Source organism: Phyllobates terribilis, unplaced genomic scaffold (assembly GCF_046119375.1).
Source record: "Phyllobates terribilis strain yellow unplaced genomic scaffold, ASM4611937v1 Scaffold_5__5_contigs__length_657084704, whole genome shotgun sequence".
Classification (NCBI taxonomy): Eukaryota; Metazoa; Chordata; class Amphibia; order Anura; family Dendrobatidae; genus Phyllobates; species Phyllobates terribilis.
Window position 1 is genome coordinate 409,727,957 of NW_027362765.1, and position 16,632 is coordinate 409,744,588.

A 16,632-nucleotide genomic window follows, 5' to 3' on the forward strand; every position below is an offset into this window, starting at 1 on the left:
CGTAACAACAGCCGTGCAGGAATCAACCAAAACCTCTGAACGGGTGACAGACTCAGACAGAACCTTTAACCTGCTCAGGTTAGATAAATCAGGAAGACAGTCCTCTCTAACACCACAAATCACCATAAGGAAAGAATTCAAGATCCTGGGACAGATTGTAGAGTGTGAATAGAAAGAGAAACTGTCTTATATGAACTTGTTGCACCAGATTGATGCAGGATTACAGAAAGGCTGCCAGCCAGATGAGATCGTTGAGGGGGTGGTGATAGCGATCAGCCCAGGACTGAACCTCCGTAGTATTCTAGAAATGAAGAGTCAATTGAACTTGCCACAGCTGAAGATGATTTTAAAAGGGCACTATAAAGAAGAGAGTACTTCAGAATTGTTTCACCGACTCATTAACATCTCACAGGAAAATAATGAATCACTCCAAGGTTTCTTGTTCAGAACAATTGAACTTAAGGATAGACTGTTGTTTGCATCCATAGATGTAGAAGCGGAGGAGAAGTTTGATGCTGGACTAGTCCAGAAGAAGTTCTTGAGATTGTTGGGAATGGGGTTAATCAGCAAGGACATCAAGTTGCAGTTGAAACAGTATCTAGAAGATCCTGGCATTCTGGACGAAGTCCTAATTGAAAAAATGAATAAGGCAGCTAGCTTGGAGTCAGAGAGCGAACAGAAGTTAAAGAAAGGCTATGCTCCTAAAATCACCAAAATGAGTCAGCTGAAGTTGGAGACCCCCGGTGGCCAGTCCGAAGATCATCATGGAGACCCTCCAGTGCCACCTTCGAGAGGGAACCTTAAAGCACCAACAAAAGAGAGGACCGCCAGCGTTGACTGGGAGGAAGTAATAGGAGAACTGCGAGCCGAGTTGATTGAGGTGAAAAAGTTGAATCGTTCCAGGCCAGAACCTGTATCCCTCAGACCCAGGAGTGGGTTCCAAAACAGAAGATACCCGGCTTGTGAAGCGTGCCGTTCATCAAATCAGAGTACAGAATGTGTCCACTGTCTAAGATGTGGTGAGGAAGGACATTATGCCAAGGAGTGCCAATGGTCACGGTCGCTTGGGTTAAAAGATAGGAGGTTACCAGTGCAGGGTGACTGGTAACTTCGACACGGAGGAGGCCCCAGAAGCAAATCCAAATCTCACCAAACCCCAGAACGGCGCATTAGGTAAAACAGCGGCGTCAGGACTATCCTCAAGTGTGTTCCCGTCTACCACAGCGGCAAGAGAGACAGGGGCATCAGTTACTTAATGCCCAGTGTGGAGGTCAAACGATGTACTCCTGAGAGGAGGATTCCTCGGTCAGTAAAGATAGCCTCCTCAGCCTAATCGGTGAAAGGTGCTTTATACAGTGCCAGCTAGATGGACTCCTGGTAAAAGCACTGTGGGACACAAGAGCCCAAGCGATCCTTTAAAATGAGGAATGGAGAAGGTGCTACCTGCCACATACCTGCTTTCGGTCACTAAAAGAACTCTTAGGACCAGTGGAACTCCACGGCAAAGCTGTAAACCAGACCAAAATCCTTTTCATAGGCTGGGTGGAAGTGACTTTCCAACTGAGGGCCACGAAGAACATGAACACCATTGAGCTTTTGGTACCTTTTCTCGTGACCAGTGATCAGAACGTGGCAGAAGATCCTATCCTGGCTTATAATGTAATCAGTGAAGTCATCACGAAACACAAGTCAGGGACGCTGGTGGTGGATTGCCACATCGCTTGCCATACCCAATGCCGTGGCAGAAAATGTGATTTATAGAGTAAAGAAAGCACAGAAAACAATGGACCTAAAAGAAGTCAAGGTAGGCTGGCGTCCAACCATCATCCCTGCAAGCCAAATGGTGGGGGTAAGGTGTGGCGTCCGGGTAGAACCGGGAAGAAAAGTCCAGAAAAGACTGTTTGTGCCAAAAGACTCCTCAGAACTTCCGGAAGCGCTACTTCACGGTGAGACTGTGCTTACGATTCCTACTGGTGGGTTTGCTTGACTGACAGTACCGGTGATGAATACTACGAAGCACGAAATTAGACTGGATCCAAAGACTGTGTTAGGTCACATTGAAATTGTTAAAACGGTATATCCAGCCAGTGTGAGACCAGCCCAGGGGTCTACCGTGAATTCAGTCTCCCCACCAAGGAACAGGAGTTGCCCAGGGGAGGAAATTGCACGACTCACCTCAGGGTCCTGGGATCCTCCAGTATCCTTGGAACACCTGTGTGCTGATGATATAGCGGTAGCAAAACAGATGCTGAGAGAAGAGTGTCATGCATTCTCTAAAAATGACTCTGATATAGGCTGTATCCCGTCAATCCAATTGAAAATCAAGAAGATACATGTCTGTGCCTAAACCATTACATCGTGAAGTGAAAGAATATTTACAAGATCTTATCAACAGAGGTTGGGTCCAAAAGTCGAAGTCATCTTACTCCTCTCCTATTGTCTGTGTTAGGCTATGTGCCCACGATGCAGAAATGCTCAGGATTTTTCCTGAGCGTTTCTGCATCTCCCTGGCAGAAAAAAACGCATGCGGATTGTACATGCGGATTGTACATGCGGATTGTACATGCGTTTTTCCTGCCAGGGACAAGCGGAAGTGAAGCGTTCTTCACATGCATTTCTGCATGCGGATTGACAAGCACTTTCCAGGCGATTTTAGCATCACTTGGAAAGTGCTTGACAACTTGGTCACACTATATAAATCCATGCAAACGGCATGGATTTATATAGTGTGACCCCAAAGAAAAATAGAAAAAATAAATCTATACTTACCTTCCGATGGCCCCCGGAGTCTTGCTTCGCTTAGTCCTGGCCGCCGGCAGATCGTGGTACACTGAAGGACCTGCCGACGTCAGCATCGCGTGACCCGTCACATGACTATGACATCAACGCAGGTCCTTCAGTCCACCACGATCTGCCGGCAAGCGAAGACAAGGAGACCGGGGGCCATTAGAAGGTAAATATATTTATTTCATTCTTTTTTCACAGGTTCTATGGTACCCAGGTCCGGAGGAGAGTCTCCTGTCCTCCACACCCGGGTACCATCCTCACATTGGAACGCATGGAATGCGCATCTACATATACAGTGATGCGGAATCCATGCAATCTAATGCAAGTCAATGGCGGCAAAAACGCAGCGCTTCTGCAAAATAATTGGTAGTGCTGCGTTTTTTTCCGCAATGATAATCCGCAGCGGTAATTTCCGCAGCATGTGCACAGCACATGCGGATTATCATTGGGGAACATGGCAGGCCTTCTACCATGCGTTTTTTAAGCGTTTCTGCAGCTTTTTTGCCGCTGCGGAAACGCTTAAAAAACGCATCGTGGGCACACAGCCTTAGGAAGAAGGATGGTACGTTGAGACTCTGTTGTGATTACCGGGAACTAAACCAAAAGTCAGTACTTGATCGACACCCGATACCAAAGATCAAAGATATGCTGGATAGCCTATCAGGAAGTACCTGGTTCTCTGTCCTCGATCAGGGTAAGGCATACCACCAAGGGTTTGTCGACGAGTCCAGTAGACCCTTGACAGCATTCATCACACCGTGGGGATTATATGAGTGGATCCGCATACCGTTTGGGCTCAGTTCAGCTCCAGCAGAATTTCAGAGGAGCATGGAGACATGTTTAGAAGGACTGAGGGACGATATCTGCCAGCCGTACTTGGATGACAATGTGGTACACAGCAAAGCCTTCCGGGAGCATGTTGAACACGTGAGGACCGTATTACAACGGTATCAACAACACAGAGTTAAGTTGACCCCAAAGAAGTGTGAACTGTTCAAAAGACAAGACTGATTTCTAGGGAAAATTGTGTCCGGAGAAGGATATACCATGGACCTAGCAGAAATCGCTCTGGTACTGGCCTTAAAAGACAAGCGGCCCTCTACCGTCGGGGAGTTGAGGCAGATCTTAGGATTTCTTTCCTACTATCGTACTTACGTTCGGAATTTCTCCAGGATTGCCGCTCCACTATTCCTCCTCTTGGGGGGGACGATAGAGACAGCAACACCCATGGAGAAAAAGAAGAATGCAGGTAGGACAGGGCTTATAAGAAACAACGCCATTTTGTCCCAACAGCCCATTCTCTGGACAGCAGACCACCAGGAGGTATTGGAAGAACTAGTAGACTACCTGGTAAAACCACCCATCTTGGGATATTCTGATTTCAATTTACCATTTGTTCTTCATTGTGATGCTTTTCAAGTTGGACTGGGAGCTGCCCTGTATCAGCATCAAGATGGAAAATTGAAGGTCATCGGTTACGGTTCTAGAACGTTGACAGACGCCGAGAAGAATTACCTACATTTCGGAAAATTGGAGTTCCTGGCATTGACATGGGGTATCTGTGAACGATTTAGATATTATCTCTACTACAGCAAAGAGTTTGAGGTATACACTGACAACAACCCTTTCACCTATGTCCTTACTACAGCCAAACTGAATGCAATGGGTCAGAGATGGTTCGCTGAACTAGCTGACTTCAATTTCAGCATCAAGTACAGGCCAGGAAATGCAATGCAGGTGCTGACGGATTGTCAAGAATGCCACTAGAGCCTGAGGAGTTCATGCAAGAATGCTCGGAGGAAGTCAGTCTGGAAGCAATTGAGAGCACTACTCAAGCAGTACAAGCTTATCAGGAGGAAGGCACACCATTGTGGTGTCCGTTGACAGTGGAAACCACCATAAAAGCGAGAGAACAAGACCACCACTGTTCTATTTAACAACTACCAAAAGGGAAAATCCATAGAGCACAACGGGAAGATCAGATAATTGGTAGAATACTACATTATGTGAACCAAAATCGGTTTCCAAGTAAACGAGAGAGAGACAATGAGTCACCAGCAGTATCTGTTTTAATTAAAGAATAGACGAAGCTCTACCTCAGTGAAGACGGTATCCTGTATCATAAAGGAGGACAAAACCCGCAGCTGGTACTACCCAGAGTATTCCGTCGGTTGGTCTTCCAAGAACTCCATGAAAACATGGGACACCTGGGAGTGGAAAGGACAACAGACTTGATCCGTGAACTTTTCTTCTGGCCGTACATGCAGAGAGATATCGAGAGGTACGTGACCAGGGAGTGTGGGTGTCTGAAAGATAAACGTCCAAACACATCAACCCGGGCACCTATGGGCAACATCCAAACTACGTATCCGTTTGAGATGGTCTCAATAGACTTTCTATATCTCGAGACGTGAAAGGGTGGTTGCGAATACATCTTGGTGGTGATGGACCATTTCACTCGATTTGCTCAAGCATATGCCACCACCAATAAATCAGGTCGAACAGCGGAAGAGAAGATCTTCAATGATTTTGTTTTGAGGTTTGGGTTCCCTGCGAGGTTACACCACGATCAAGGAAAAGAATTTGAGAACCAGCTCTTTGCCAAGCTAGGAAAGTACTGTAGAATTCAGAGATCCCACACAATGCCCTATCACCCAGAGGGTAATGGACAAGTGGAACGTTTTAACCGGACATTATTGTTGATGTTGCGGACTTTAACAGCTGATGAGAAGAAAGACTGGAAGAGTTCCCTGTCAAAACTGGTACATGCGTATAACTGTACAAAGAGCGATGCAACGTGTTACTCACCCTTTTTCCTATTGTATGGACAATCGCCAAGACTGACACTCCGGTCTCAGAGATTTACAAAATGTATCCGGAGTAAATTCGGAAATGGAGGAACGGATGGCAGAGGCATACAACATAGCGTCCAAAGTGGTTATGTGGCGCCCCTGTGGGTTCAGTCGCCACAGAGGTACTGCATCTCACCCAGAGGTGTGGTACCCCACTGTTATGCTGTTATGCACACGCCCGGGCTAAGCGGCGTGTGCGTGTGATTGTAGTGATTCCACTGGACCGTGCCGGAGAGTGAATGCCTGGAGGGGCGTGACTAAGTATTCACCCGATCCGACCAGGGTCGCACGACGGCATACGACGCCAGTGCACCAAGGAGGAACCGAGCAGAGGGACCAGGTGCTACTCCAGGACAGACCCCGGACACGGCTGTTGACCCACACAGGGGAATACAGGAACAGGCTGGTAGGCTGGCACACAGACTGGTGGGTATAGGCAGGCACGACTGGTATGCAGGCAGGCGGGTATGCAGGCAGGGGGGTAAAGGCAAGCACAGCTAGAGTGCAGACAGGGAGGCACTAGCAGGTAGGAACACAGGCGGGATAGGACCCAGTACACACCGGGACTCAGGAACAGGCAGGTTAGGCTGGCACAGACTGGTGGATATAAGCAAACACGGCAGGTATGCAGATGGGTGGATACAGGCGAGTATGCAGGCAGGGAGGTACTGGCCGAAAGGACGGGCTGGAGCACAGAAAGGTTAAGACCCAGTACAGACTGGGTCACAGAACCGCAGATGCGGTAGACAACCACAGCAGAGAGGGAACGCCCGAAGCGGTGGGCAAGAACAGAGCAGGACGGGTTTGCAGGGGCAGCGAGCACAAGCAGGGCAGGACAGGACTGCCGGAGCAGCGGGCAGAAGCAGGGCAGGACAGGACTGCCAGAGCAGCGGGCAGAAGCAGGGCAGGACAGGACTGCCAGAGCAGCGGGCAGAAGCAGGGCAGGACAGGACTGCCAGAGCAGCGGGCAGAAGCAGGGCAGGACAGGACTGCCAGAGCAGCGGGCAGAAGCAGGGCAGGACAGGACTGCCAGAGCAGCGGGCAGAAGCAGGGCAGGACAGGACTGCCAGAGCAGCGGGCAGAAGCAGGGCAGGACAGGACTGCCAGAGCAGCGGGCAGAAGCAGGGCAGGACAGGACTGCCAGAGCAGCGGGCAGAAGCAGGGCAGGACAGGACTGCCGGAGCAGCGGGCAAAAGCAGGGCAGGACAGGACTGCCAGAGCAGCGGGCAGAGGAGTCAGAGCAGGCTAGGCTGAGTAGGGGGGACAGGGCTCTGTTCACACGGAACAGACAGGAAGGGAAAGGCAGAGCCAGACACCCACAGGGTACTTGCAGTGAAGTAGCGAGTGGACCACAAACTCACAAACGGGAGTACAGAGACAACAAGCAGGAGTTAGGTACAAGTTCAGACTCTGCAGAAAAAGGAAGGGAACGGACATAGAGGAAAAACAGGTAAAGGATAGGAGAGAGTTCAGACTGGAACTGAGTGTACGGAGGAGACCGACACTGCAGCGGGATACAGGAGCGGGTCTGGGAATACGGCCCCCAGAGAGGCAGGATGAACAGGCAAGGAGCGTGTACAGACAGGACAGACAAGATACAGGAGCGGGTCTAGGGAATCGGCCCCTAGAAGGCAGGAGGAACAGGCTAGGAGCGTGTTCAGACAGGTCAGACAAGATACAGGAACAGGTCTAGGTAATCGGCCCCTAGAAGGCAGGAGGAACAGGCTAGGAGCGTGTTCAGACAGGCCTGGAAATACAGCCTCCAGGATAGGCAGACAAGAGAACACAGAACAGGACCTGGCACCTTCAGAGTGCAAGCACACACTGAAAGAAACACTATGCTCAGGCAGGAATAGAAGGGAGCTGCTGAGCTATATACCAAGTGACAGACAGCAATAGGCTGAGGACGCACAAGGGGAGTGACCCACAGCAGGTACAAAAGGCAGGAAGTGATCGGGCGCCGCCCTTAAGCAGCAGAAACAGACACAAACAGACAGCATGGAGGGAAGCCAGAGAGACATTCTGGACAGGAGATCAAGTGCGCCCTCTTGCACAGTGGGAGATGGACCACCATGCAAGGACGCCGCCAGGTATGTTACAGTACCTCCCCCCTTACGCCCCCTCTTCTTCAGGCCTGCCAGAATCTTCCGCAGGGAATTCGAGGACCAGTCGTTCACTGGGTTGGAGGGGGACAGAGACTTGAGGGTAATCTCTGCTTCGAGGTACATCTTGTCAAGCTCACAGGAAAAAATAGACGGGTTATCAGGTACATAATGAGGAAAAGTCACTGTCTCTTTGTTATCTGGTGGTACCCCGGAGGATTCAGGAAACAACTGGAGGTCCTCCGCCGGGTCAGAAGAGTGCAGAGGCTCAGAGAAAACAACTGCTTCAGAGTACACTAGGTCGGACTCACTGGAGGAAGCAGGCGAGGTATCGGGTACCGAGTATAGGAAAGTCTCTGTCCATTCACCACCAGGTGGCACCCCGAAGGGTTCTGAACACAACTGGAGGTCCTCCGCCTGGTCGGAGGGGTGTAGAGACTCGGGAGTAACCTCTGCTTCGGAGTACACTAGGTTGGACTCACTGGACGAAGCGAGCGAGGTATCAGGTACAGGATATAGGAAAGTCTCTGTCCATTCACCACCAGGTGGCACCCCGAAGGATTCTGAACACAACTGGAGGTCCTCCGCCTGGTCGGAGGGGTGTAGAGACTCAGGAGTAACCTCTGCTTCGGAGTACACTAGGTTGGACTCACTGGACGAAGCGAGCGAGGTATCAGGTACAGAGTATAGGAAAGTCTCTGTCCATTCACCACCAGGTGGCACCCCGAAGGATTCTGAACACAACTGGAGGTCCTCCGCCTGGTCGGAGGGGTGTAGAGACTCAGGAGTAACCTCTGCTTCGGAGTACACTAGGTTGGACTCACTGGACGAAGCGAGCGAGGTATCAGGTACAGAGTATAGGAAAGTCTCTGTCCATTCACCACCAGGTGGCACCCCGAAGGATTCTGAACACAACTGGAGGTCCTCCGCCTGGTCGGAGGGGTGTAGAGACTCAGGAGTAACCACTGCTTCGGAGTACACTAGGTTGGACTCACTGGACGAAGCGAGCGAGGTATCAGGTACAGAGTATAGGAGAGTCTCTGTCCTTTCGCTACCAGGTAGCACCCCGAAGGGTTCAGGAGACAACTGGAGATCCTCCGCCTGGTCGGAGGGGTGTAGAGACTCGGAGGTAACTACCACTTTGGGGTACCCATTGTCAGGCTCACAGGACGAAGCGGACAAAGTATTGAGTACCGGGTGTAGAGAAGTCTCTCTCCATTTGTCATCGAGTGGTATCCCGGAGGATTCAGGAGGCAACAGGGGATCCTCCGCCAGGTAGTAGAGGTGCACAGACTCAGAGGTAACCACAGCTTTGGAGCATCCTTGGACATGCACACCGGTTAAAGAGAGAGAAGCATCTGATGCCGGGTGCAGGAAGTTCTCCTGTGTGGAGTCTGGATGGGCAGAAGTCTCTTCGGGCAGGAGAACTGGTGCACTACCCACGCACACTACCCATTGGGGTTTCTCCGGGATACAGGGAGATGAAGCTTCAGTAGGGACTTCAAGGTTGGGGTCAGGAGGTCTCAGGGAGGACAGGCCCTGGCGTGACGGCTTGCCTCTAAGTCTAGCACGTCTGGACTGCCTCTTGAGGTTGAGAGAAGTATTCCGGAAAGCGTAGTCACCCTGAGAGGATTCTGGGTGGGCAGTAGTCTCATTGGGCTGGAGGACTATTGCGCTACCCACACACATTACCCATTGGGGCTGCTCCGGGATATTGGGAAGTGAAGCTTCAGCAGGAGCCTCCGGGTTAGGATCATCGAAGACCATTAGAAAGGCCACCAGGAAGGCCATTAGGTCCCGGAGGATCGGATCCTGTGTTTCATATAGGGGGTTGATCCATTCCAAGGCATCACCCGCCAGGTAAGACATCATAAAGGCCACTTTAGCCCAATCGGAAGGAAAATAAAGAGGGTAGGCCTTAAAGTGTAGCATGCATTGCTCCACAAATGCACGACACTGTCTTGGATCCCCATAGTAACGTGGCGGATCCGCAGGAACGAGAGCTGATAGATCCATCTGGACGGTGCGTAATTCGCCTGGAACTCAGCTAAGGGAAAAAAAATGTATTTATTTATTTTAATGCATATATTCGCTGGAAAACTTCTCAGAGGGCGAAGGCCGTGGGGCTCAACGGGAACCATGGCCTGAGCATGCTGTTATGCTGTTATGCACACGCCCGGGCTAAGCGGCGTGTGCGTGTGATTGTAGTGATTCCACTGGACCGTGCCGGAGAGTGAATGCCTGGAGGGGCGTGACTAAGTATTCACCCGATCCGACCAGGGTCGCACGACGGCATACGACGCCAGTGCACCAAGGAGGAACCGAGCAGAGGGACCAGGTGCTACTCCAGGACAGACCCCGGACACGGCTGTTGACCCACACAGGGGAATACAGGAACAGGCTGGTAGGCTGGCACACAGACTGGTGGGTATAGGCAGGCACGACTGGTATGCAGGCAGGCGGGTATGCAGGCAGGGGGGTAAAGGCAAGCACAGCTAGAGTGCAGACAGGGAGGCACTAGCAGGTAGGAACACAGGCGGGATAGGACCCAGTACACACCGGGACTCAGGAACAGGCAGGTTAGGCTGGCACAGACTGGTGGATATAAGCAAACACGGCAGGTATGCAGATGGGTGGATACAGGCGAGTATGCAGGCAGGGAGGTACTGGCCGAAAGGACGGGCTGGAGCACAGAAAGGTTAAGACCCAGTACAGACTGGGTCACAGAACCGCAGATGCGGTAGACAACCACAGCAGAGAGGGAACGCCCGAAGCGGTGGGCAAGAACAGAGCAGGACGGGTTTGCAGGGGCAGCGAGCACAAGCAGGGCAGGACAGGACTGCCGGAGCAGCGGGCAGAAGCAGGGCAGGACAGGACTGCCAGAGCAGCGGGCAGAAGCAGGGCAGGACAGGACTGCCAGAGCAGCGGGCAGAAGCAGGGCAGGACAGGACTGCCAGAGCAGCGGGCAGAAGCAGGGCAGGACAGGACTGCCAGAGCAGCGGGCAGAAGCAGGGCAGGACAGGACTGCCAGAGCAGCGGGCAGAAGCAGGGCAGGACAGGACTGCCAGAGCAGCGGGCAGAAGCAGGGCAGGACAGGACTGCCAGAGCAGCGGGCAGAAGCAGGGCAGGACAGGACTGCCAGAGCAGCGGGCAGAAGCAGGGCAGGACAGGACTGCCAGAGCAGCGGGCAGAAGCAGGGCAGGACAGGACTGCCAGAGCAGCGGGCAGAAGCAGGGCAGGACAGGACTGCCAGAGCAGCGGGCAGAAGCAGGGCAGGACAGGACTGCCGGAGCAGCGGGCAAAAGCAGGGCAGGACAGGACTGCCAGAGCAGCGGGCAGAGGAGTCAGAGCAGGCTTGTCTGAGTAGGGGGGACAGGGCTCTGTTCACACGGAACAGACAGGAAGGGAAAGGCAGAGCCAGACACCCACAGGGTACTTGCAGTGAAGTAGCGAGTGGACCACAAACTCACAAACGGGAGTACAGAGACAACAAGCAGGAGTTAGGTACAAGTTCAGACTCTGCAGAAAAAGGAAGGGAACGGACATAGAGGAAAAACAGGTAAAGGATAGGAGAGAGTTCAGACTGGAACTGAGTGTACGGAGGAGACCGACACTGCAGCGGGATACAGGAGCGGGTCTGGGAATACGGCCCCCAGAGAGGCAGGATGAACAGGCAAGGAGCGTGTACAGACAGGACAGACAAGATACAGGAGCGGGTCTAGGGAATCGGCCCCTAGAAGGCAGGAGGAACAGGCTAGGAGCGTGTTCAGACAGGTCAGACAAGATACAGGAACAGGTCTAGGTAATCGGCCCCTAGAAGGCAGGAGGAACAGGCTAGGAGCGTGTTCAGACAGGCCTGGAAATACAGCCTCCAGGATAGGCAGACAAGAGAACACAGAACAGGACCTGGCACCTTCAGAGTGCAAGCACACACTGAAAGAAACACTATGCTCAGGCAGGAATAGAAGGGAGCTGCTGAGCTATATACCAAGTGACAGACAGCAATAGGCTGAGGACGCACAAGGGGAGTGACCCACAGCAGGTACAAAAGGCAGGAAGTGATCGGGCGCCGCCCTTAAGCAGCAGAAACAGACACAAACAGACAGCATGGAGGGAAGCCAGAGAGACATTCTGGACAGGAGATCAAGTGCGCCCTCTTGCACAGTGGGAGATGGACCACCATGCAAGGACGCCGCCAGGTATGTTACACCCACTCTCAGGTAAGGAGGGAGTACTGCCCGGGACCCACCCACCTGCATCCAACACTACACCATTCCAGACCAGCAGGAGGGGCAAGATGCATGTGCACAGTGCTGAGCCCTGTCCCTGGTTGGAAGGGGGGGAACCGACAGAGGGGGAACCATGTAGTGGGTGTGGGTGGAGGAAGTAGATCAGGGGAGCACCTTCAGTAGGAGTATAAGAAGGGAACCATCTTGAAGGAGTCAGTTCAGTCTGAGGAGAGAGTCAGAAGAGAGAGAGAGTTGGGAGCAGGAGCTCTGGAGGAGCTCTGCTCAGGAGGAGAGGAGGAAGGAGCGGGCCTAGTCTGAGAGGCCCAGGAGGACAGACTGAGAGAGGACGGGAGCAGAGGGAAGGCTCCAGGAACAGAGGGGATCCCAGGGGCACTGTGAGTGCGGAAGCCCGAATCTGCACAGACGTGGAGGGATCAGGCCGCAGAGGGTACCGGCCCCTAAATAGTGGAGAAGTACAAGGCTCAGCTAGATAACCAGAGGTACTATACTTTCAAGGTGCAGCTGCCCAAAACCACAACTACATCGCCAAAAAGGTGGCTGCATAGGATTCAGGGGACTGCACGTCGCCCGGCAAGATCCTGGGCTACTGGCTTGGGACACTGATTTTGAGGCGCAGGGCAGGAGGGTGAGAGCCAGCGCAGGAAGACGACTGAGGAAGGAACATAGAGCGGGGTCCCGTTTAAGTACTCCTGAGATACTTGAGAGATTGCTGAACCCCTCCCTTGGTGAACGCAGGACGACGTGGGAGGTTACACACTGGCGCTGGTAACCTGGAGTCTTGAACAACTGTGAGTAAAACCTTGAAGACTGCACCCCACTGTGTCCTAGAATTATTGCTGCACCATCACCAGCACTGCACTACTCAGCACCAGGAACATCTAACTCATAACATCACTATATCCTGCCCTGGGGCTAAGCTCTGCCTGTGGAGAGCTGAACCAACTCTTCTGCGTCACCACCAGCTCCAGAGGATCTGCACCGCAGCGGCGGCCCCATATAGCCGCATACCACAGGTGGCGTCACGAACATTATCTTCTCTAAAAACTTTATTCTCCTTTTACTTTTTCCCCTTTTATTGACTGCCCTGGGTCACGGAACGGGTCACTGCCACCGTGACATTCCCCAGCATCGACCGGACCGGCTACCAAGTACCCCACGGCCCAGGGGGCGCATCATACTTGGCGTCACAAACAGGATTGGAAGCCCAGTATAACAGGGTCCTGTGTGCCACAGTTACGCAAGGACAGAGCAAGATTAAGAGTACTATGATCGAAAATGTTATGGAGCAGAATTGGCACAGGGAAGCCGGGTGCTTGTCAAGAACATATGTGAGAAAGGCGGTCCAGGAAAACTTTGTTCGTACTGGGAAGACAAGGTGTATGTGGTCATAAGGAGGAAAGCTGATGACAACCCAGTGTATGAAATCCGATTGGAAACGGGAGACAAGAAAACCAAAATAGTCCATCGGAATTTACTACTACCCTGTGATTATCTCCCACCACAACAAGACTTCCCAGAAGCAGACCAACATAGTCCGAGATCGACTATGGGACCACCACAGACTGAAGCTCCGGAGGTGGATAGAGACCTTGAAAGTTCCGATGGAGAAGAACACACCGTTGTATTTCTCGGACCGGCAAGGAGAGGGATGTACCATCCTCAGGAGAGAGAACTAAGTCCTGAGGCTCCAGAGCTCGTACCAAGGAGTACAGATGAAGTCCAATTCAGGTCTGATGATCGAACACTGGCCCCTGAAGAGACCGATCGACGCTCAGGAGGAGCGGAATTACCAGACTGTGCGGAAACAAGCAACTCAGGAGAAATACAGGAACTTACAGAGGCAGCTCCAAGAGCATCTGAGGAGCACGGGGAATGAGTGCGGCGGAAGAAACTTCTGTGACTGAAGAACCCGTGGTCTCTGAGGAACAACCCACCAGGAGGATGTCAACTCAAGAAGTGAGGAGGCCCGTGATGCTGACGTATGAGACACTTGGTGAACCGAGTTCTACCCTTGAACCAGTGAACCAGCTCTACCCTGACCTACTGTATCCTCACCCATTCCTCGTAGATTGTGAGCCCTCGCGGGTAGGGTCCTCTCTCCTCCTGTACCAGTCGCTGACTCGTTTTGTTAAGATTATTGTAAGTGTTTTTGCTATGTATACCCCCTTTTCAAATGTAAAGCGGCATGGAATAAATGGCGCTATAATAATAATAAATAATAATAATAACCGAGTAAAGTGCCAAGGACTGTCGACTGGAAACAGGTATCTCTGCCTGCGGACCAGGTAAACCCACTTGAGTGGTATTCACCACCGAGAGGCAGTATGGAAGATGTTGCCTACTGGAAAGACTTGTTTGCATGCTTTGATTTTTCTTAAAGGAGTTTGCAGAAACAAACAACTGTTAAAAATAGAGAGAGCGAGCTGGTTGAAGACGTACGAAAAGCTCCAGCTGAAGAGTTGCTGATTGTTTTAATTGTGTTAATTGTTTATTTCTTACAGGCATCCTACAAGAAAAAAGTTGTAAGATTAGGTTGTTATCAATGTTTATGAACGTTATACCAATTTCACAATGTCCATTTGTATATAAAGTTATCCAACTTTCAACACTGTCTCAGAATTGGTCAGATTGACCAATTAAGATGAATGTCGAGGGTGACATTCAAAAAGGAGGGAAGAGTGTGACATGTAGAAGTAGTGCTGTTGCAGAATGTGACATACAGAAGTAGTGCTGTTTCTTTAAAAGCATTAAGCAACTATTAGAAGTAACACAATCACAGGACACAGGAAGAGTTGTGCTCCAGAAGCATCCAGCAACTAGAGGGGTTAACACAGTCACAGGAGAAGGGGAGTGTTTTAGCAGAGCCCCAGGGGGATTGTGGGGAAGTTGTTTACTGTCTGGCTGGAGCCAAAGAGAAAGGTGGTGTGTGTGTTCTGTATCTCACAGAAGCGCCCCTGCAAGTGAAAAGGATTCAGGTCAGGAGTGAAGCTAAGCACAGGTCAGGTAGAGTTCATGTACTAGCAGTGCAGATTATTGTCAGGCAGAAAGATAAGGACTGGAAGAAATGGTGTCACAGGGGTCATCTTTCTCAGCAAACCCTCCCCCCTCCTCCATCTCACTGTGCTGTAAATAATTCTGTGTTCATAAATCTGCCTTTGCATTAGAACTGTGCTGTCCTGTACTAGGTAGGTAGACTGTAAACTTCTGTGAGTGCTAAGGAAACTGTACTGTTTGTCACTGGAGCCTGTTGCTCATAAGGCTGCGTGCCCACTATGTGTTTTTCAAGCGTTTTTGCCTCGGAATTTTCGCAGCGAAAACGCTTGGTAATACGTGCCCCATGGTCCCCAATGGTAATCCGCATGTGCTGTGCATATGCTGCGGACACATTATCATTGCGGAAAAATACGCAGCACGTCCATTAATTTTGCGGACACGCAGCGTAATTGCTGCCATTGACTTGCATTGAAAGGCTTAATATCCGTGTCAGCACATTTGCACACATGGATATTAAGCGATTCTATGTGCGGATGGTACCAGAGTTTGGAGAAGAAGAGACTCTCCTCCAGACTCGGGTACCATAGTACCTGTAAAAAAAAGAATTTAAAATAAAGATTATACTTACCTTCCGATGTCCCCCGGCCTCCTCAGTGAAGCGTCCGGTCTCTTGTACGGCTTGCGGTGGTGTGAGGACCTGCCATGACGTCATTTAGTCATGTGACAGGTCACACGATCGCTGACGTTGGCGGTCGCGTGATCTGTCACATGACTCAATGATGTCATCGCAGGTCCTTCACACCACTGCGACCGATACAACACAACGGCCGCATCGCTATGGAGACCGGGGGCCATCGGAAGGTAAGTATAATCTTTATTTTTTATTTTTCACCATTCTTATTCTTTTTTTTAACTATTACTTGGTCACACTATATAAATACATGCCGGTTGCATGGATTTATATAGTGTGACCAAGTTGTCAAGCACTTTTCCAAGTGATGCTAAAATCGCTTGGAAAAGCGCTTGATAACCCGCATGCAGAAATACATGCAAAAACGATTGACAAACGCTTCTACCTGGCGGGAAAAACACATGTAAAATCCGCATGCATTTTTCCTGCCAGAGAGAAGCGGAAAAAATATGCAGCATTTCTGCATCGTGGGCACTTAGCCTAAGACTTAACTTGCACTGGCTGTGCGGCTTCTTATTTAATGCTACTGTTCTACCGTTTATAAGGACTCTTGTCAAGTGTGTCTGGTCAGCAAGTGAAACAACCTACGTGTCTGTGTCTGAGAGTCAATACCCCTGTGTGCCTGAGAGAAGCTGCAGCACATGGTCTATGGTCGCCCTGAGTAACGGTTCCCCCAGGATTCCAAAGAATTCATGTAACCTGTCTCGCCCCTATCTGAACCTAGCGGCATGCGTGATAATAACCTTTAAAGAAACTTACAATGGACAGCACCGATGACCCCAATGCTTTACATGGAGTTAACTATCAGCTATGAACAAGGTCTAGCACCTTCTCATGTAAGAAATAGGTAAGTCTTGCAAGTCTTCCAAGGGCTGTGTATGCGTAAATCGATAGTCCAGCTCTTTCAATGTGGCATGTGCCATCCCTGGGAAAAATGCCTCTTGCCAAGATCTAGG

At 51.0% G+C, this 16,632-nt stretch overlaps 1 protein-coding gene across 5 annotated transcripts in view; it reads right to left on the bottom strand.

Moving 5' to 3' along the window:
• Positions 1-16,632, bottom strand: part of STK32C (serine/threonine kinase 32C) — a 428,186-nt gene that overhangs the window by 27,111 nt on the left and 384,443 nt on the right. The gene's annotated exons all lie outside the window — the stretch shown is intronic.